Source organism: Mycteria americana, chromosome 4 (assembly GCF_035582795.1).
Source record: "Mycteria americana isolate JAX WOST 10 ecotype Jacksonville Zoo and Gardens chromosome 4, USCA_MyAme_1.0, whole genome shotgun sequence".
NCBI classification, from domain to species: Eukaryota; Metazoa; Chordata; class Aves; order Ciconiiformes; family Ciconiidae; genus Mycteria; species Mycteria americana.
Window position 1 is genome coordinate 54553672 of NC_134368.1, and position 22671 is coordinate 54576342.

Genomic DNA, 22671 nt, shown 5'->3' on the forward strand with positions numbered 1-22671 from the left:
TCACCGTAACAGTTGTTTGGAGGATAAAAACATGTAAGTGGTTTGGCAAAGTGCATGGAGTTAACTGGCCACAATTGAGAGATATGCTGCTGAAGCCTGAAATGGGTTGTGATTTATAGCATTTTAGAAAACTTATTAGATGTTAATTATGTGAGTCGACAAAGACCTTTTCCAACCTTATGTCACCTGCTTTACATTGAATGAAGTCTAGTTCCTCTTCCTTTTGAGCTTCAGTTTTGTTAGCACTTGTTTAATTAAAACTAGGTCTTATCCAGGCTCTCTTTCCCTCCCCCTCCCCTGACTGACTAGGGGCACTTCTTTTTTCGGTCAAGTCCTACATTGTCATTTTTACTGGCAAACAGAATGATGGATTTATTTAATCAGTTAACCCCTGAATTATACGAATGAAAATACTGCAGAGAATTATATGGATGAAAATACTGCTCAGAGTCATGGAGAGATGTTTCCTGAAGCGATACTACCGTTTCACAAAGTAGCAGCCTCCCTTTGCTAATTGCAGCATCTACTGTAGAAGTAATAGCTTGGTGCAGTCTCCCCATTCCTGAAATGTACAGTTTATTGAATTTCAGCATACTGCTGTTAGCTTGGGACTATGTTTTGGGAGGGGTTGGAAGAAGGGAGCAGGATGCTCATGTGCGAGTTATTGGAACTAAAGCAGGAAGAGCAGCAGCACAAGCAAGAAATTCCTTCAAGTTCCCAAAAGTCTTCCAGGGCTAAATATTGCCTCTTACTAGAATGCTATTTTTATTTAATGATGTGAGTGAGCATCTTGGAGGAGGCTTGGTCTCTGAAGCCATCACATAATGAGAACCATCTTTTCTTGTTATCAAAGAAAACGGCAGCAGTTGCACCCCGTGATTGCTGTTCATGCCCGCCTTCAGCAGTGCAAAGTTCCTTGATGAGTGTTGGTTGAGGCCCATAACAGTATCACTTCACCACTTACTACCTTTTCTGGCAAGTTGTCCTGCCCTTAATGAAAGGACCACCTCTCTCTCTGAGAGTTTATGGGTATAAGAAAGAAGAGATGACATGGTTGTAGGTTTGACAAACGTCCAGCTCTCCAGGATGGTGGTGCTTGTTCCCAGCCCTACGTGATGTGTAGTTGAACGGTTGTGCGAGTGCTTTCTTTTCTAAGAGGCTACAGTTCAGCCCTGCTTGTTGTTTCTTGTTTTTCCTGTTGTCCTGCTGTAGTCCGTACCTACCCTTATTAAGGGATTCCCTTTGCTCAGCCTCTGAGGAAAGGAGTATCTTGTGGCGTGGTTCATGCCTAGGGCATCTTCTCGAGTGAAACTTGTAAAGTTGGCATTAAAGGTTTCTTGATGAAACAGAGGTATTACACCCGCTCATCAGAAGAATCGCATGTTGTATCTAGTGTGTCACTTGCTTTTCTGTCTCCCAACAAGGCAGGCAGGTCGTTTAGAAATGCACTTTCCAGGAGCCCACTGAGTCACTCCAGCAGGCAGCTGGGAGCGTAGGGGTTTGGCCCACTTTCTCCTGTCACCATAAACTGGTGGGCAGGGTTAATATCAGATATAGGAAAGGAATAGCAGGTGTGTCTCCGTCAGGCAATAACTTGTCTGAGGCTGCTTCTGGTTGGGTGCAGGGATGAGTGGTTTGAAAATCAAATTAATAATGAGTTAGCCTGATCCCCTCCTGTTCTCACCCTTCCTACCCAGTGTAGCATCTGACTCACCAGCGTCGGCTACCTGACAGCTGAAGGCTAAGTCAGGATCAGACTAGCAGAGATCAAAGGAATAGCCTCGGTCCCAGCATCTGGGGGTGGGACAGATGTCCTCTCCTGCGGCTCTACCGGTCTGCAGTCCCATGGTCTCAGCTGTTTCTAATTCTGCCCGGATCCCATGAAACCAAAGCCGTAGACAGTGCTCTCCCAGCTCCTCTGCCTGTGAAAACTTCCTTGCTCTGATTGCTGTTTAGCAGGAGATTTGCTTCAGTTGTTTATTTGTTCTTTATAGCCTGGAAGAAAGTGCTTCTTGGAGTCAGACTGGCTCACGCTAACTGCAGATGCTGAATGCCCATGGGAAGGATGGCTTGAGACTATAAACAGGGTGGCAAGATAATCCATTTTTTTTATTGAGGGATCTCCATAATTATATTCTTCTGTTCCTGTTTCTTCTCCCCAAACCAAACTAAATAAAATATTTTGAGCTGCTATCGTTCACATGCAAGATTAGAGAGATGCTGTCAATGAGAAACAATGTTGGCCTTCAAAATACGAGTTGGTGCCATAGACAGGAAAACCTAAGACATATCTAATTTGTTTTTACTGCTTTTAATTATCTTTAGGGGTTTTTACACTCCTCTGAGCCTTTATCTACTTCCACACAGACTACTGATAGTTTGAACTACAATGCAGGAACGTTGAGGTTAATCTTGAAAGCGTATATAAATTCTTCGATACTGCCCTAGTTTGCTGCTGCTTTAAAGGAACACAATGCTCAGTTGGTTAGTGCTGTTACTCTGAGGTCCAAGAAAATTGGAAGAGCGTTATAGCTTGAGCTAATGGCTTTTGCACTGTGAGTATGTCCGTGTGCTGTTTTACGAAAGATGTGAAAGAACTCAGTTTGATCAAATTAGTCGTCGGAAGCAGAATATATTTTGTAAGTTCAATTTGGTATGTTTTTGGTGGTAGCACCGAGTGACCTTTATTCATGATAAATTGTAAGAAGTACTGTGCACTCATCTATGGATGTCTGCTTTACTCTTGATCAGTTATAATTTGACACGGATTCATGTGGAATATGGAAATTAATATAGTGGTGCAGACTTAGGTGTCATGTGAAGATAATGGCAATATGGGGGAAGACGTCTGGGTATACCACCAGCCTCGCAGCACATCAGAGACGGGGCTGGCCGTGCTGTTTGCTAGCGAGGGACTAACCAAAATAATCAGTAGTTATCTGAAGAAGAAACAGGGTCTTGCTCTGGCTTTTTAGCTTTTTTTTGTGTGTGTTGTGAGGATCAAAATGATAGTGGGTAGAAAAGCAGTGGTAAGCCACAGGGATTACTAGGCCAGTGAACCCCGTTGAGTCTGATCTGAGGCTGATGCGCTCCAGCATCCCCGTTGGCATGGTGGCCGGGGCACGGTGACAGCTTGCCTTTTAAAAGGTATGAAGGAAACTTCGTGAGTCTACGTGGCAAAGGCAAGAGAGGAAATTCTTTATGATCAGCTTCCTTATTATAAATATTTTAACTTGATACGCTTTTGTACTGTTGGTCAGGTTTTCACTTGACTTCCTCTATTCTTTATGTGCCAAGTGGAAAAAATAAAATTGAGAGAAACAAAATGAAGGGCAAGAAGTAGCTTGCCTGGTAGGTTGGAAGGGATATTTAGGGCAATGCCTTCAAAAGCTTTACTTACAAGTTTAAAGCAGTATATTTATGGAGGCAGATGTGCACGTACCTCTTGTGGAAAACCAATTTAGATGTTTTGTAACTTGTAAATGAATGTTGGCAAAATATTTGAAGGGGGAATATGAGCTCCCTTTTCCCCTGTGTAAGGCAATATCGTGTTGGTTTTTCTTTTTTTTTTTTTTTGTGTTTTTTTTTTTTTTTTTTTTTTAAATATGGAATTGTTGTCTGCCCCTGGAAGGAATCGGAACTGCAGCTGTCACAATTGCAAGTCCACTTTGCTTGGAGATTGCTTAAACATAAATAGAAAAAATTGTGCTTGCCAGCCACGTACAGCAGTAGGTACCTAACATTTGCGTGTGTTGGCAAATATTTTCAGGTATATGTCTTTAGAATTAATTCGTTCTGTAAACAAGTCTTGCTGTTTATTATGAACGTTATAATTTTTAAATTGTGTAATAAATATGATTTTGGTGTGTTATTTGCTCATTTTTCATATTAGATATGGCTTAAAAATCTGGGGTATTTTTTTTCTTTTTGTAACATGCAATTTTAGCTTCTTGATAGTTTGTTGTTTTTTTTTAATCGTTAAATACATTGCATAGGGAATTCTTCTTTGTGTATGTCCCTCCCTCCCTGAGATCTTGCTCTTTTGCACCCCAATATTTTATTTTTTAGTTAAAGCCCTTTCCTGGTTCCCATGAGGACAGATGGAAACCAGATGCTGCTTTTTGGATATATTTTGAAGTTCAGTAACTTAGCGTGGACTTCCATAAATAAATCTGTAAGTTGCTGAACAGCTAAGAGCCACCACCTATTTTTTAAATATTGGTTTTGTGGACTGTTTCTCCAAACTCCTGCCTTAATGATTCTTTGGAAGTGAGAAAGATGAAGAATTGTGTATTTCTTCTGTTACATGAGATCATGATACTCATGAAACTTCTGGAAAAAGTGTCAGTGAGCAATACAGGGGTAAAAAAAAAAAATACAGAAAAGCCTGGAAAGTGTGAGTGTGTTGTTTTTTTGTTTTGGTTTTTGTTGTTGTTGTTTTGGTTTGTTTGTTTTTTTTCTTTCATAATATAGAACTTACTTACTACTTTAGTTTGTAAAACAGATCTGCGCAGCTATAGTGTGCTTTGTAAGGGAATTTCTTTCACTTCTCCCTATGAATTTAGTAATTTAGGACAGAAGGCATCGGGATTGCTTGGCTTTGGGAAGTGAAAGGTGGATTGTTTAGGTTGTTTACCTCTCTCTTGCTATATTGTAGTGCTTCAGAAATCTTTTTGGGGGCTGTAGGTCAGCAGAGACCAGTTACTACAGCTCTGCTTCCAGCTCTTCGATGGATGACTTAATGGATTTTTACAAATGAACATGGGTGTTACAAAGCAGTAGATGAATTTCAGTGATGGCTATGGGTTTTGTGTGTGGGTGGGTTGTTTCCCCCCCCCCCCCCCCCCCCAAACCCTTTAAAAGCACAGGGTTGCCCGAGTGTCACAGGTGAGGCTAGGACCTGCTGGATATTTTTGATGTCCATGTTGACAGGACTCGGAGCCAAAATTCAGATGAGCCTTAAGCCTGTGTTCTGCAGTTGGTAAACTCAAGTGTTAAAAACCGTGACACTTATTTTATCTGCCTGCCTGAGTACGAATCTTCATTATACTGTTCTCCCTCATCTTTTCAGTTTTTCTTTCAGGAAACATGAAGTCGAGACTTCTAACTTAAGAACAGCTGAAACGCTCATGATTTGAGGTGGGGTAATAGGGAAAAAATGTTATGGATCACTTGATTTCTAAGGTCATTTTTCAAGTTATCCATTTCAGAAATGGTTGTCTGCAGTAAGACTACCTCAGTATGCTTTTTACTTACTATTTTTATTATTCCTAGTCTTGCTTTTATTATAAAACAATCTAATGGTATTACCATTTATTGTGTTGAGAGCCCTGCCCTGCTTTGGAAATGCACAGGAGGAAGAGCATTTTGCTGTGTGAGGAATGTGTGTTCTGACAAACTGTGTGGACAAAATGGATGATCTTGTTCCCATTCTGAAGACGGGGAAGGGAGACACATTGATGTAGAGCAGGTTTTAAGGGACTTGAGTCCTTTGCTCCTCAGGTGTTGAAATATTCACCTGGTGTAGGTTAGCTGCAAACTATGTAATTTCACAAAAATAAAAACCAGCAGTGCGGGGAATGGCACTGTGGTTCCCAAGAGCCAGCCTTAGTCACTGTTACAGGGGGACCTGAAGTCCTAAACTTTAAATTCTCTCCACAGAAAGGTGAGAAAATAGTATAACTGCTAAATAAAGTGTCAGGAGAGGCTATTACAAGAAAAATAAAAGAGGAGCAGCAAGCAGAAGAATACAAGTATAGAAATGATTTCAAACTATTAACAATACAGGCTTCACGTTAGATGATGGTTAAAACTCATGCTTTCAGGTTTATGAGTCATGGGTTCCTTGGGGTGGATATTTTGTTTCCATAAACCATATAAGGATGAGCTTTAAGAAAGCTATGATAAGAATGCATTCGGAAGTCTTACTTTTCTCCAACTTTGGTTTAGTAGTCATCATCATTTCCCTTACATAGGCATTTTGACTTTAATTTTGTTCTTTGGTGATTTGCTTTTTTAGCATATAGAAGAAGGTTGTCCTGTGCCAGTTGAATGTAGGCAATAAATTGGTTGAAAGCATCACAACTTCTGAGTAATTTTTTCTAAAGAGGAAACCATTTTTTTCTGGAATTATTTTTCCTGTAATATTAATTCTTGCATAACTCTTCTTTCAAGGATGTCAAAACTGAGTGATGGTTGGTTGAGGAAATAACCACCATTATCCCTTTTTAATTGAGAGAGTTGAGACACAGAAAAATTACAAAACTCAGTGGAGGTCGTATGTCTAGGAATATATAAACAAACTGTATCTTTATAGTTTAACTGCTAGTCAAAACCTTAGCAATTTATTCCTCAATCCTCGATTGTTACCCTCAATCATTACTATTAGTTTTCAGTAATTATGCCTGAAAAGAAACTGGCTGGAAAGTAGTGCCTCCCAGACAGAGGTTCACTTCTCTGATTTAGCCATGTCACTAGAGATGTTGGTTATTCCAGGTTGCTCACTAGAGATGTTGGTTATTCCAGGTTGCTCACTCAGTGGAGGCGCATATAGCCCTGTGAGACTTCAAACATTCCTGTTGAACTTTCTGTTATTGACCACAGACTTTTCTGAAAGTTTTAGTAGAAAACACTTCTGATCTGTTGCTGATCCTAAATGGTCATGTCCTCCTCTCTGCCAAATGCCAGCATTTCAGCAACTTGAAGCATTAAAGCTCTCCGGTTAACTTTTTTTTAGAAAAAAAGAATCAGTTGTCAAAGTTTTCAGTAGCTTGTAAGCTCAAAGCAGTAGAGGTTTGGGGAATGAATCTAACCGGCTTCATGATGCAGGTATGGATCTGCCTTGCTCCCCTGCATATTAAAACTCCTGAGTCTCTTTTGGTTTGTTTTATCGTATTGTTTTTATGGAATTGTGTGGAAAAGTGTTTCCAAAGAAGCATTCAGGTTACAAAGCCAGGTATGCAGAAATAGGAAAATGTGGTAATAGAAGAGTTTCCATTAAAAACAAAAATATATGACTTTATGGCTGCAGAAGAGATCCTGCATGACCAGGCAAGAAAAGCGATAAGGCGAAGCAGATACGTCCCTCAGAGTTTATTGCTTAAAAGTATCTGGAGACTTGTTCCAGATGATCTCTGGATCATGATCTCTGGATCATGAGAGTCCCTCTCATGATCTCTGAATTCTCTATTTCAGCAGCACTCAACTCACGTTTTCAGAAACTTTTGTTGAGGGGGTGGAAGGGGAGGAGAGCCGTGCCAGCGGGGCTGTGTGGGGGTCAGCCTGGAAAGAAGTGAATATTTGTACAGGCTGCTGGCACTGGTCTTGGGAGCTGTTTTCATTATGGAAGCGTGAAGGACAGCGTGTGCGTCTGGCGTGGGGCTGCCCGGCCTGCCAGACCCTTCTCCTGCCTGCTTTGGGGTTTGCTCCATGGTGCGAGGTTGCTGCCCGGGGCTGAGGAGAAATGCCGTGCGGAGCTGGGGCTGGCCTGCCCCGCCGCGCCCAGCGGCGGCCCGCAGAGACGTTGGGTACGTAGCGTGTTGAGGAAGAGGTAAGCCAAGGTTGCGTGCCTCGCGGCGTGGAAATCGCCAAGTGCTTTTGTCAGCCTGACCTTTGGGTCTGGAAGTAACCTGACCTGCAGGACCTGCTGTGCGATGTACAGTAAGCCGGTGCTACTGAGAAAGTCGCTTTTAATCTGCAAATTTGCAGAATCCGTTTCCGAGCCGGCGTTTCTTTGAAGTAAATCCCGTGAACCCCGTGCAGGCTCTTAAAATTCTTGTGAGCTTTGTAAACGCCAGCTTCGGGACTTGGAGGTGAGGCGTTGCGGGTCTAGAGCCCGGTGGATTTCGCCTCTCTTGGCTCTGCCGGTGGTGTCTCACTGAAGATGTCCTTCCCTCCTCACAGCACGGGCTCTGCCTTCCCAGACCGCATCCGAGGCTGCGGCCGCTGGTGCGCGCCTAAGGTGCAGGGTGACAGCTGACCTGAAGCCTTGCATCTCATACCCTTGCATCTTAACAGGAGCTTTTCTCAAGCCGAAAGGGTTTTGCGTGTGGCTTTTTGTGCTGTACGTTGCAGTGCAACCAACTGAGTCGTCTTAAGTCCTCCTGTTTTAGCTGGTTTTGAAATTAAGCGGCGCTGGGTAAAAAGTTGTCCAGAGAATTCAAAGCTAATGAAGATGCTGTTTTCTTCTTTGCATACAAAGGTGCCTTGGTGCATAAGTACATGCACTTTTTTTTTTTTATTGGAGGCAAGGTAGAAAGCTTTTGCTCCTAATTTAGCAGCTGAACAGGTTTTGCTAGCTGAGCCGTGCCTTTGGAAAGCCTGCCCACAAACTCAGTAAGTGGAAGGGTACGGCTCTTGCTTCAGCTGGAATTCAGAATCTTTTGTTGCGCGCAGCACTTTGCTGCACGTCAGCTAGCAATTAGGCGAACCACAAAACATGCTGCAGCTAAGTGAACCTGACAAACTAAAGACTTGCCTTGAAGTTCAAAGGAGAGTTGCTGGGATGAAAATGGAAGGTTGCAGGGGTAAAAATGGAGTTTGGTGACTTTTGCAGGATTATACCTACCCATCTGCCAGGAAAATGGGTGGGAGCGAGGGCTAGTTGAGCAATAGCAGCCTTAGAGCCTTCCTGGGAATCTTTAGAGCTGCAAAAGATCAGGATTTGTGAAGGCCGTTCAGTTTCTTGAGGTTGATACAGTATGGAGCATAGGAACATAAATACAGTAGTAAATATAGATAGTGGACAATGCCAGGTGCCAAAAGTAGGTCGTTATTTACTGAATGTCAAAATGTTTCCTCAAACTTGAAGTTTAAAGACATTTTTAACTTTAATTTCGGTTACATTTCCATGTGTCCCCCTCCCCCCAAATGCTACCACAGGAAAAAAAAAAGGCAAAGAAAATGAAGCAAAGGAGCAGCCCTGGAATTAAACATTTAATTCGGTGAGGGTTGAAGAGGACACACATGATGTGGAGGGGTTTTTTATTTTTAGTTTGTTTGCCCCCAGGGAAATGCAAAATGCCACCTTTGAGTTGCAGCAATTGCAGCAGATTTACCATTATGCTTTTGGGGTTTTGTCTCGGTACTGTATCATGGTGGGCTGAACCAGAGGGCAGTCAGATTAGGAGGATATTTCAAAACTCCACCTTAATTTGTATGAAAGTAAGGAGGCCATCATGAAGTAATTGCCTCTCACAAGCTGGGGGCCTGTAAGTTCAATTTGGGATAAATTTTCAGGCTTCCTACCCTCATAGTCCAAGGCCTCGATGGAATAAGGGTTGGTCATTTCAGAGGCTGCTTGGGAGGATAGCTCAGACATTCTAATCAGCAAAGCCTTACGGGCAGCTGGGTGGGAAAGAGTTTGAAGGGTAGTGAGTGCTTGTGGAGGAGGCTTGCAAGTCCTGTGTAATCTGAGAGTCCCTCACTGAAAATGGAGGGAGAAAGTGTTGGATCCCAGAAGTTCCCACCTGTTTGCAATGGATCAAGTGGTAACTAAAGGGCCTTAACCAGTGAGAAATGCCTTTGCTTTGTACAAGTTACTGAGTAGCACAGACATCTGACAAATACAGCAAAATCTAATTCTGAACTTTGTCTCTTAATTTTTTTTTTTTTAAATTGCTTATTTTCAGACAGGAAAGTAAAGACTTTTCTTTTGAAGTGATGTAAGTGATTTCGCTGACCCTATAGATGTTTGCTGTAAGGTCCGAAACCATGCATATCTTTCAGGTATGTTGGGACTAGCTAAAGAGTAAATGTTTATCACCTGTTATTATATGGACTAGATTCTTTAATTGCTACATTTAAGATAGATATGAAAAGAATTGCCTTCCACTATAGTTCCACTTTCGGGATTAAACTACTCTGATGTACAATGATTTGAGACTTTTTTTCAAACAAAAATTCAATTGCTAAAACAAAAAATATACAGTGCAAAAGATTATATGAGTTTCAAAAGTGGTTTTACACAAGCAGATCATTAGAAAAGTAATAGTTTTGGCTTGATGTTTAGAGGTACAGTAGTTTAGAAGCCTATTTTCACTCTATTTTAAAACTAAACTAAAACTAATCTGTGTTCCAGCTGAGATCTGACATGCTTGATTTCCATCTGTGAAGACAGGAATAAACAGTGATGATTTATTCAAATATGTTTTACCTGAAATGGTGTACTTCAGTAGGAAATATCTGGAAATTAGAGCATCTTGATCTCAGCATGTGCTGGATGGCCAGTATGCCTCAGTACGTGAGGTGAGGACCAGTTTGCAGTGCTCTGCTTGGTGGGTAAAAGACAAGTTAATGACAATGTACTGCTTGTGATTTGAAATAACTTTCTGCAATACCAATAGCTTTCTCCTGTCTTTCAGAATTCGAAAAAGCTGAGTTGAGGGAGTGTCTTTGTGGGCAGCAGGGAATCGCCTAATGCACTCCACGTGGTTCGATTTATATGTTTTTACTGTAAGCAAGAACTAACATTTGCAAGCTGAAATTTGATACAGAAAATATGTCTAGGTTGATTGCGGTGGTAACTAGTGTTACTAGGAGTCTGACCGTTGCCTAACAGTAATCTGCAGGTTGCAAACTCCTCAAGTTTAGTTTTGCTTGTCTTTTAAGTTGATTTACATTCCAGGTGTTGAAAGGCCTTTCCATTGCTATTGAAGGGTGGAAGCAGAACATGCAATACATGTTCAAACATCCCCACTTTGAAGAGGTGCAACTCTTCCTAAGCGATCTTTAATAGCATAGATGCTTCTAAGTAGTAGATTGAATTTGTTTCCAAAACATTAAATATATATATTTTAGGAATGCAGGAACAAAAGTAAGGTAATCTTCATTATGGAAGTCTAAAAAACCTCTTGAAAACCACAGGAGTTCATTTTGCAGACTATTGATATCTAGGTGATGTGCAATAAAGTTTCTATTTAATAGGTAGAAGTGCCAACTTCCTACATGAGGGAAAGCAGTTACTCTCCGCTGACGGTGCAATACCAAATCAGCCTTTCTGTAGTCACTATATCGCAGGTGCTTGGGGCTACACCACCATTTTCAAGCCCTGTAGTGGCCATAGAAATTCACTCTGTGTGATTTTTATTTTTCCTTCTCTTGTCCTCACACAGATGATGGGTGGTTGGTTTTTTTTTTTTTTTTTTTTGGCACAGAGTTGCTTTTTGGGTGGTTGGGTTTTTTCTTTTTTTTTCTTTTTTTTCAGGAAAAAGCAGAAATCAGGCCATTGAATACTTCAGATTTTGATGGCTGATAAGCAAGCAATGTTGTTTGCTTTTAGTGTGATTTCCCGGTTAAGTTCTGCTTTTTAGTTATTCTGAGGAAAAGGTTCCTAGCTGTGTTTCAGGAAGCTCTTTTGGTAACTGTTTTCCTCCCATTTATAAATAATCCTCAGCAAGGAGCGTAGGGGTGTTTTTCTTCAATGAGTTACAGCAAGCCATCAGAAAAGTGATATTCTTAGGACTTTGTTATATTTTGTTTCATTTGAAGTGATCTTCATGGAGGAGTGTTCTCCAGGAGGCCTTTGTTGCAATTCTGGCTTTCATTTCCTTATTTTCTAATGGACTTCTGTGGTATTCACGGTGACAGGCACTGATGCTCCATAAGCACTGCAGCATAATGTAGCAAAACGGGTTTTTTTGTTTCTCTAGTAATATTACCTACTGTGTGTGGCAGCTAATTAGAGCTTTTTTTAAGAGGCTATATTACTTGCAAAATGTTTTCCGTTAGTGATCTTGATATTTCAGGTGTTATTTTATTTGTCAGAACTGATTTGGTGGTTAAGTGTAGGTCTAAATTCATGATTTCTAGTTCCATTTCTAGATTTGCAGCAGACTTGGTTTGGCTTTTAATGTTTTACTTCTAAAACTAGAAGTTTCCTCTTTTTCTTATGCAGATAACCTTTATCTACTGTTCACACAGTCAAATCTGCTTTTACTTGATAGCTGTTGAGGCTCTGAGGACTTCGGTAGAAGATACTAAGAAAAATAAAATATCATGATGACCATTAAATCAGGGCTGACTATTACCTGTCATTTTTGTTTAGTTCCTTGTGAACAGAATTGTCTTGTTCTCCCCCAAAGATTTTCTTGTTGTTAAGAACCTGTAGCCAAATACTGGTGGTTGTACTTATTTTTAGACTTTGGTGATGACGTAAATCTGCTTTGAACTGTTAAATAAGATTGAGGTTTTGGAGTGCACACAGGTTTCACTTCCCGAAGAGAAATTTCCTACAAGAATAGAAAATGAGAAGAAAGGTGTGCTTTTGGATGCTCTGGTGCAAAACACACCGTAGAGTTTCATTGCCCTGTAAAACCAGACACAAGAGTTTCATCTTTTAATGCTGCTGTTAGTTCAATATTAGAAGTAAAATCCAGCTTTGCCTGGTGGTTGAATAACAAAGAGCTGTGTATATATTGATTTTTACATCCCCACCACCACCTCACATTTTCTGATGGGACGTGTTTCGGCTTGACACTGAAGAGGATGTGTTTCAGTGGATGTATTCTGGTCTGAACACTAAGCCTGAAAAATACTAAGAGAATTGAAAAACTGTAGGGATGGCTTTGTCTTAGAGGAGTGTATTGGATCAGTGAACTTGTTAGTCTGGTATCTGGACCCGTTGTGGCTGGTATCTGATGATTCAGCAGAGGAGAGGGGTGGTGAGAAGTAAACCATGCCTTTGTCACCCCTGCGTGGTGGAAACCTGGGTGCTTACGCAAGAGATGTGGGTTTGATTATCATAAACACTTGTAACTAATAATTAAATCGGGGTCTTATGGGCGTTGTTTCATATATCTATCAACATGACTCTTGTCCCAGACAGGCTGACAACATCAAGGTGTTTGTGCTGTGTGCAGATGGAAAGTATTTTCTCACATTGATTATTTTTTTTTTTTAATTGCACTTTGCACCAGCTTTGTGCGCAGCGTATCCCCACTTTCACCTAATGCACAGGGAGTTATGCAGGAACAAACTGTTGATTTTTCTTTGCCCGCTTCTATGCACCTTTTCCACTTTCGGCAGGGTCTGCACCAGGCCTGAGCTTTGTCAACTTTCTGGTTCAAGACCCAAGCTAGGAGGTATCAAGGATTCATCAAGGACACTTCAGATAGTCACAGCTGAATCCTTATTCCCACCAGGGAAAAAAAAAAAAAAAAAGCACTTTGTCTTTGCAAGAGAGACTCCATGCGCACATTCTTTCACTCATGGAGCTGCAGCAATTTCTGGTCTTGAAAGGACTTTGGTTCCCAGCTGGGGTGGAGCCCCAGAGGACCTGCTTTCCTCCTGACCTCGTGGCGCTTCTGGTGGAGCCCTTCTATGTTTGAGCCTCTGCCCAAAAAGCGCTTGGAAGGAAAAATTTCCATTCCTTCCTGTGGTGCATAAGGAGGTTTGAGAGACCCTACTTCAACTTTATAAAGGTTTTGAACTGCCCTTTTAACCAGCTGCTTTTGTTTCGTGTTTGCTCCACAATCCTCCTCTGTCCTGCGCGTGACCTGCTGCTGGAGATGTCAGGTCCTTGCTTTCCCCAGCCCCGAGGCAACTCACCAATACAAGGGACGTGTTTGATGCTGCCCATTTCAGGGAGCTCTGAGAAGTGGGAATGTGGGCATCTGGATATAGATTATAAAGATGAGAGCAGAGAGGGCAGAGCAGGATGAAAACTATTGTCAGGAAGAATATTATGTTTCAAAGAATGAATGAGGAGGCTTTTAAGAAAGGGTAGTGTAACTCTTAGAGGAAGAAGGAGAAGAGAAATAGCAAACATGGGGGAAAAAACAGTGATAATGATGTGGCACATCCTCAGCACAGGGATGTTAAGAGTTGATTCATATTGTTGAATGACTGTCTTGTCTTCTGCCAAAATGACAAAGAGTTGCCTTTGCTTCTGATGCATGAAAGTTTAAAACCAAAAATACTAGCAATAAATGTACAGGGATGAAAGGGGGGAAAAAAGTTATTGCAGATATTTCAAGAACATTTTGGGTAGTAATTTGCCCACTGAAAAATTTGGGCAAGTTTGCTCACCTGCCTTAGATGCTTAAAACAGGACTTGAGCCTGCTTGAACCAGAACTGAACTTGGAGAGAGAGGGAGACTTTTTTTTATTTTTATTTTTTTTTTAACTTAATGACATCTACCACACTTATAAACTGAGTAAATGATTCTTATTCTTGTTTATTTTCTCAGTTTAGGTTTAATTGAGCATGATGCTAACAAAGTGTTAGGTGCATACTTTGTAAAACATTGGCACAAGTTTAAGCTTTAGCTTTTTTCCAGCATATTTGTGGACTGTGTAAGCTGAGCGGAGTCTGTCTGTTAAAATGAAATTTGCAAATGATTTCAATCTCTGTTATGCTTAAATTCACAACAGATTTAGATGCTTTCATATTTTGGGATCTTCAATATTCCTCTTAACGCCTTACAACTTTTAAGTTTATAATGTCTGCTGAGTATTTTTCTCCACAGCTTTGGCAAGCTTTAATTTCCTAATATTTCTAATTCTTACCAAGATACAATTAAAATACTACTTTAAAAACCCAAAACAAACAAAAAACCCCCTGAAGGTTTTAGAAGTTAGTTTTACGTGGGTGCGGCTGAGCATGAAATCTGCCAAAATAAAAATGGTGAGATTTGAGAGGCTATAAGCTGTTGTCTGAGACACACACAAACTTCATGGAGAATTTATGTCAGCAGGTGAGACTGTTTCGAAGCTGGTGTTTGATGTTGCTTTCTGTTTGAAATAAAGTCTTCACCAGGCAATTAAATGGGTTTTCTGAGTGGTAATTGTTTTGGAGGGCTTGCTTTTTTGCCTAGTCTGTTGCTTGCATTTAAGCTATGACTGATTGCTGCTGTACAAGAGAGAACATCTTGGCAGAAGGGAATGAATTATGGAAATAACGTGAGCTTCAGCAGAGGGGACTTTTAACACTCACTTGATGTCTTTTGGAGGGAAAATGACCAAACCCAGGGTAGTTAGTCTATTGACCATATAGTATCCTTTCTAACTACTAAGCTTCTATGCAAAAAATGGAATGTAGAATACGTTCTTAAAATGTATTACAGAGTTTAGGAAGCCAAAGTTTTAATGAGCACAGTGACTTCAGAGATAACTAATGCTTCTCGATTACTCACAGATTATTTTTCCTTTACATATAAAACTCACTCCACATGCGCAGACTATAAGTTTCAGTGACACACGGAGTCGCTAAAATACACGTACTGTGCTAAGTATAATGTATAACAGTTTTTGCAAGTACAAAAATGTGTAATATTTTCCATTCAAGGCCTCTCAAGTACTGAAATTTATAAGTGTGCCTGCTGTCGACAGTGATCTTGGAGTCCCTTGGCCAAAAGAGTTGCCAGTTATCTCCTTTCCAAGTTTTGGAAGGAAGGTGATGGCTCAGCAAGTCAATCATCTTCCACAGAGTCTTGTTAACCCATAAGAGACCACCCCATTAATGTGATAGTTAAGTGAATGCTGGGACTAATGTTTTTGTGTTGCATCTCTTGGAGCTGCCTACAAAGGAGCAACTTTGAATAACTAAATTATAAAGAGAGTATGGTTGTGGGATTTTTCTATCTGTTATACTTGGCTGAAGGGAGCTTTCCTGGAGCAGAAAGCTCCTAGCATGCTTTGAGCAAGTTGGAGCAAGGGCAGACCGAAGTTCTCGTGGCAGGGCTGCTAGACTAAGGTGGCACAGTGCTGTGAATGGGTGTCTTGGGCTTACGTGGAAGTTGGGACAAAATCAAGTTTCAGCACAACTCGGGTAAACAATACTGTCATTTTAAAAAAAAAAAAAAAATCAGACAAAAATCAATATTAAATCTCGGGTATCATATAGAAGGTATTTCGATGGGAAATGGGACTGGGGAGGAGAGAATTAGGTGTCTTGTGTAAGAGAAAATTGCTTCCTGCGCTTCCTAGCCGCCTGTGTGAAAAGCTGTTAGGGTGGGGTTTTTTAGGCTCCAGATAAATTTCAGAACTAATATTTTAAACTAATGAATTAAATCTATGGCTCAATTTTTTTTTTAACAAAACCACATGATCCTTACTTACATCAGCTTTTAAGTATTTTAGTGACACACAATATACTTGTTGCAAATAAAGGACAAATACAGCTTACAGATTCTGTTATGCAGAATGCATAGAGGTGAGTGGGGGTAGCACACCAGTGCGAAAATTAATAATATATCAATTCAGTGTTATTGTTGATCATTTCAAGGTGGGGGGGAAGGGGGAAGAATGGAGAAATCGGAACTACATTTCACATAATCATGAAGTGGTATAATCTGGTAGATTTATCTTGGTAGGGAGGATGGATTCCTAATTTATATGTGTTTGTTTATTTTTTATACTGGGAATAACAAATGCATTTTGGAATAAAAATACATTTATAAAGTTTTGAATTTCTCTTGATGTGGAGAAGAAAAGAGTTCTTAGTTTCATGAGAAGGACTTCATCTACTGCTAAAGATAATGGAGCCTGAGGCATTTAGCAGCCTTCCTGGAGAGACATAGTACCTTGCAGGGCTGGACCTGAACTGTTTCTGCCATAAGCCAGTAATTAGCAGACACAGCATATCTTTGATCAAGTTCTGAATAAAGGGCACTGTGAAACTATTCCTTTTGTTTTCCTTTTCTTTCTTTGCAAAAGAGACGGAGAAGGTTGTAGCTTGCTGTGTGGCTTTGTCTGAGGATGTAATTTTATGGCAAATTTTTATTTTAAAGCTACACCTTTAATTTTGATCATGGAAATTTTTTGTGGCTGAGTTGAGATTTTTTTCTGTTTTTTTCCCCAATACATTAGCACTAGAGAATGTCTCCTTGTTAAGATGAGATATCATGAATGGCTGTACACTGTGGGTGAGGCCAAAAGGAAGTATGAGGGTGAGCTGGAGTAATTGCAAACATTAGATATTTACTCTTCGTTACCCTATTAATCATATAATTCGCCCAAATTATTTTATTCTTAAAAAATGCGAAGAATTCATCTGATCCTTCTCATGACGCACCATGTTCCTGCTGTTTGGTTTTGTGGTTTTTTTAAACACCTTGGAATACTCCTCTCATGATGAGTCACCAAATTGTTAAGTTACCTCTTAACATTTTCAGCGTTTTTCCTTTTTTGTCTGTGTATCAATCTGAGTGGGTTTTTTTGTGTGGGTTTTTTTTTTATTTGGTTGGTTTTGGTTTTTTGGTTGTGTTTTGGTGTTATGTGTGGTGGTGGGTTTTTTTTTTTTTGGTGTTGTTTTGTTGTTTGTTTTTAATCGCTCTTCCTAAAGATGATCTGTCAGACTTCACGGCTACCCATTTAGGTAAAAACGTGGAAATGAAGATACAGTATATGCCATTAATGGTCTAATATGATTCCCTGCTTTAGGTCACTGTAGATGGCTAATGGTCAGGCAGGGAGGCAAAAGGAAAAACTGGCAGAAATGGGCAGGACCCAAAAGATGATCAGATTTCTGTGATGGTAGGTGTGGAAGTGTTTCCGTGTGAGATTAGGGATCTCCTGTGGTCACAATCATTTCAAACTCTCTGCACCTCTGGGGCTGGTCAAGCCTGTAGGAAAGGCTTGGGTCGGCGAGGATCAGCCCTGGTGAGAACTCTCCAAAAATCAGGCTTCGTGCATATGGCTAGTGCAACTGGACACTGCTGGAATGAAGAAGACCATGGGATATCATGTATGGAGAGTAGAAGGTGGCCAGCACTACTCTGTTGGTTTCCAAACCATTATACCTGACCCAAGCTTTGTTTAACTACACAGAATATTTTTCAGGACTGTGAAGAAATGATTTCTCATTGTTGTATGAGACTGCAGAAGTCTTAAGCCTTCCACAGGTCAGTGAAGTATTTTTCTCCTTGTTTGTGGCTGTTTCCTCTTGGAGATAGCAGTTGGCCCAATAAAAATAATACTGGTCCCTCATCTGCTTAACATAAATGTGTTATTAAGAAAAGATATCTGGACAGTTGAGCTTTTTATCTTTGTCCAAAGAGATCGCTCAAGAAGCGCAATTTACAGTGCGGAGACCAATGTTTCACATCATGTATTTCCTAGCTCCAAGTCAAATGCATGCCTAAAAACTATTGTAGGAAGCAGCTGAGACCCATGACTCTTTTTCCTCTGAAGAAATGCCTTCAAGTAATAGACTATGGAATTGCACTCCTCACCGTGGCTTAGCAGGACAGCATCTTTTTACTAAAACAGCATCCATATAACAATAATTTGCAGGATCAGATTAGCGCGCAACTGTAATGAATATTTTCTGCAGTCAGTAAGCCAATGCTTTCAGAGTTCTTGTATTTCATGTAAATAATTTAAATGTTCCCCCCAAGTCCGCTCTCAAATAGCAGGTGTTCTTGCTAATGCCTTTGAAAGAGCGTGTAGGTTCTCCTGTATGACTGGGGGTGATTTGCCGTTCACAATCTCAGGTGAAACTTTTCTACCCGTTCCTGGTTTGACCTGTGCAACCCATCCAATACCTTTTTGAAATTTCAAGGGCTCGTTAGCTAGCGTGTAAATTGTGGTGCCATTGACCTTGCACACTTATTTTAAGCAGTGTCCATAGTTATTGAGTGAATGATTTAAGGAAACAATGTGAAGTTGGCCACAGTTTATCTTCACTGCTTAAAATAACACAGATACCTCGGAGAGTGGTGTGATCTTTAGTGACATTTTAATTCTGTTGGCACACTTTGACATAGCCAGCTGGGGCATCACAGATAGACTACAGTTTTGAAGCCTTGCAGATACCATCTAAATGCCAAACTTTTGAGTAGCAAAATAATGCATTTATATATAGATTAAACATGCAGTAATCAGAAGTGCCTCGCACCGCATGCCAGTAATTGTGAACAGCTGCATTAGAACAACGCAGCTGTTAAAACTCCTCCATGCCCCACAATACACGTATTTGTCTGGTCCAAATATTACTCATGGGTATATCTGTATGCTTTTTTTTGAGGACACAGAGAATCATTTGGGATGCATTCATTTGAGGAAGTCAGTCCTTGATTATATTCTATCAAGGGAGGGAAAGGTATAATGAGACTCTCAGACACTTAAAAAAAATAATCCAACCCCATTCTCACACAGCAAACGAACAGTATCTTGCCCTGAGGATCTTTGCTTTGGTGTCTGAAAACAAATATCTCTGTAATAAAGTTGTATACTGCTTGTGCATACGGTGTCTAATACGTTGCAGTGCTACCTCCTCGCAGGCTTTAGCTGTATTTGCAAAATACACGGTGCTGCTACAGACATACATAATCCTCTATTCCAGCTTGGTTACTGTTCTTTGTATACTGTGTTTGGCTGCTCATTACTCTAAAGGGGAGAAAATGCCTGGCCAAATCTTGAGCCAGTTTACAAGGGAGTAGGTGAGAATATTGAAGGGCAGGGCACTCAGATGTGTCAACATGAGCTGTCGGTCTCCATGTGGTAGGACAACTCTCTGGCCCTTTTCCATGGAGTCAGTAATCTAGGCTCTGCGAGGCATTTGTTAAAAGAGGTAATGATAACTTTAGATATGGAAGAATTCTTATTTTTTTCTTTTCTCAGAAGAATTGCTCCTCTCTTAATGGGTAATAAATTACTTCTCAAATTTTGCCCACTGTTTTTATGCCAGCTATAGTCATTGAGTTAGAGCAAGCCTGGCCTGTATTGGCAGTCTGAAAGTTACCACGTTTGATCTCTGAAAAAATGAGACCCTTCAAGTTGTGTGTACCAGCAACTTAGTCAAGCAACTGGACATACAACAAAAAAGGATTTTTATATGGTATAAGGGTATGAAACACTCAAAGATCTCTTCCCCAAGCGATTAAACCCGAGGTTGAGAGGCATCAGCTCTTAATTGCCAAAATCTTTCTAGTGTTTTGCCAAAATCTTTCTAGTGTCTTTCTAGTTACATATTTTTGTTAAGAAATATGTAGCATTACTCCCTGCATAAAGCACACCAAATTAGTCATGTGACTGAGACAATAGAGGTAGTTTAAGTGATCCCTTTCTTTGTGTTTTTGTTTCCTACAAATTGCTTCATTTTACATTTATTTATTTAGCCAGAGGTATTTGTTTTGTACTTGTTACTTTAAATTAAAAGCATTAAACGTAGGATCATTAATTAAAGATAAAGATGAGAAAATTAAAGGTGACTTAATCATTATGCCATATCAAACCAGTAGCAAAATGGAGACGAGACAATCCTGGGGGTGCTCTAGCCTTTTCTAGCATGCCAGCTTTAAAAACTATTGGTAGTAACAGCTAATGTTGTTCTGTGCCTGTTGCTGAGGCATGTTTTGCGCCAGTGAGTGTTTGAGGACTGGAACACAAAGTTGAAGAAATTCTTTCACCATGATGGAAACCAATCTTGTCATCGTCGGTGTCATCCTGCTGTCTACGTCTTGTTTTTCCCTTGGGGGTTTTATTAGTGGAAGCCTTCAGCAGCCTCTCATTCAACTGCAGAAAGCTGTGTCATACCAAGGAGACCAAGAGCAAAGCTGTCAAGGTCTCAAACTAGGAAATACAGGGGAAGCCTGTGCTTCTGCGTGAGGAGCTTCACTTTGGAAGTCTGATATGCTTCATGTGCACTGTAATTTCCTAAGGAATACAACAGCACAGATCTGATTTTGACTGCATTACCAATTTACAAACAGCCTGATTAAAACCTTCTTGAGGCTGACATGGCTGTACTGTTTGTAGTGCTCTGGGACACTGATCAATATTTTTTTTTCTTCCCCATATTAGTTATGTAAGGAAAAGTGTTAGTAGGAAGATATCAGAAAGTCAAGAAAATGATGAGACTCCGCAAACATTTAGGCAAAACTTTCTTGCTGCTGCTTCTGAGTCTCCAGTGCTTGTGTTAAGTCAAATGTCCATTGAATTCAATAGTTTAATGAGACTGCCAGAAAGACAGCGAGGTTGAATAATAGCTGTTTGACCCAGGTCCAAAAGTTTTCTGATCAAAAAGTTTCTAAAGCACTGTTGGTTTACTTCCCAGAACCTGCAGTAGCCTTGGGATTTGGCAGTCGCTCGGCAGTCATGCGCGAGCAGTGGTGCTTCCTGCGCTCCTGGCCAAGTCTAGATAAATGGAAAAGCTTGCATTTGGAAAGTTGAAACATTTCTTAGAATACGAGTCTTCTTACCCATGAATTTGAATAGTATGAGAGTATATTTGGGAGTGAAACTTTTGTCCCCTTTTTCAGAAAATGTGGGGACTTGTATTTGATATATTATCTGGATTGTATGACATGCTTAATGGCATTTATTTCAAATCTTCTTTTGAAAATTGGCTTAGTCTTGCTCCTGTTATCCCAATGTTAAGAATGGGAAACGAATAATTTTCACTGTGTTCTCTCTACTATGGGTTCCCTATGGCTCCCAGTCTGGTACTGTACAGGCAGCTTACCTGACCCAATGGCACCCAGCTCCATCCTACCTCAGTCCACTCTGTAATCGGTGTCATTTTTCCCTTCATAAACATTCATTATCTCATTGTTTGGCTGCCACAAGTGATGCTACTTGTCTCTATTTACACTTTTGTTTTTTCAAATACAGAATATGCCCCACACCTGTTGCTTTCCTTTGAAAAACACATCTCTCCGACGTGCACAGTTTATGATGCTAACTTGCAGGCATTCTTTAATTATAAAAGGGCATGTGATGATCTGTCAAGGGACAGTTGTCTCTAAATGGATTAAAAGAAGCTTACATGGTTTAAAAATGGGCTGTGCCCTTCATATGCTGAAAATAGTTCAAGTTAGTTTGAACCAGCTAAATAGTGTGTGTTTAGCACCTATGCAGGTAACTGTTTAGTTTCTCGATTTCAGATAGTAACTTTTGCACCTCTGTGAATGTGGGATGTAAAGAATAGAAAAACAACCCAAGGTAAATATGTGAACTGACCAGGGTTGTTAGATAAACTGTTCCTAAGCATCAGCCCACAGGAAAAAATGAGACACTGTTTAAATAAAACCTGTCCTCTGCCATGCAAGATCATCTCTCAGCTGTCGAGAATCAAAATTGCAGTGTCCTGACTCATCAATGGGGGCTTTTCCTACCTTTGTGTAGTAAAGAGTGGAATGAGAATAAATTGATGATTGGCTGTTTGGAGAATAAATCTCTCCCTGAAAGATAGTGGTAGTATCATGAAAGTGTGACAGCATAAGAAAGATGGGATTTTTGGTAATGCTGGGAAAAGCAGGCAGGTTTGCAGGTATACGGGATTTTCTAGCGGTCTGAAAGATAAATACAAGTTGAGAGCCACTGCTGTGGGTTTAACTAGATATGTATCTGGTACACCACCTAATAGAAAGGGAAGTGGTAGCTGCAGAGTCAAGTCTATTAGTAGCTGAATTCCACAGCTGCACTGTTTTGGGGGCTTTTTTCACCGAGTCTTTGAAAAATTACTGCCTTGAAAAATTCCAGGGTATCGTCAGTAGAAAGTCGTGTCTGTGGCACAGAACCACCGAGCCCCATGAGGTAATAAAAACACATATTGTGCCTGTCAAACATTGCTTGCTTACTTTTGTCTTGCCTCATAGCCAAAGTAATGTTTGCAGCATTGTGAAAAATCTCAACAGGTTTTGTGACCATCAGGTGTTTTTCATCAGTGATTAGTTGCCCACAAAAGCAGTTAATTGCTTCATATGCTGTGAGCGTGCTTGTGAATGTTCT

At 40.4% G+C, this 22671-nt stretch overlaps 1 protein-coding gene across 9 annotated transcripts in view; it reads left to right on the forward strand.

Moving 5' to 3' along the window:
• PDLIM5 (PDZ and LIM domain 5) overlaps nt 1-22671 on the forward strand; it is a 126094-nt gene that overhangs the window by 42224 nt on the left and 61199 nt on the right. The window lies entirely within an intron of this gene.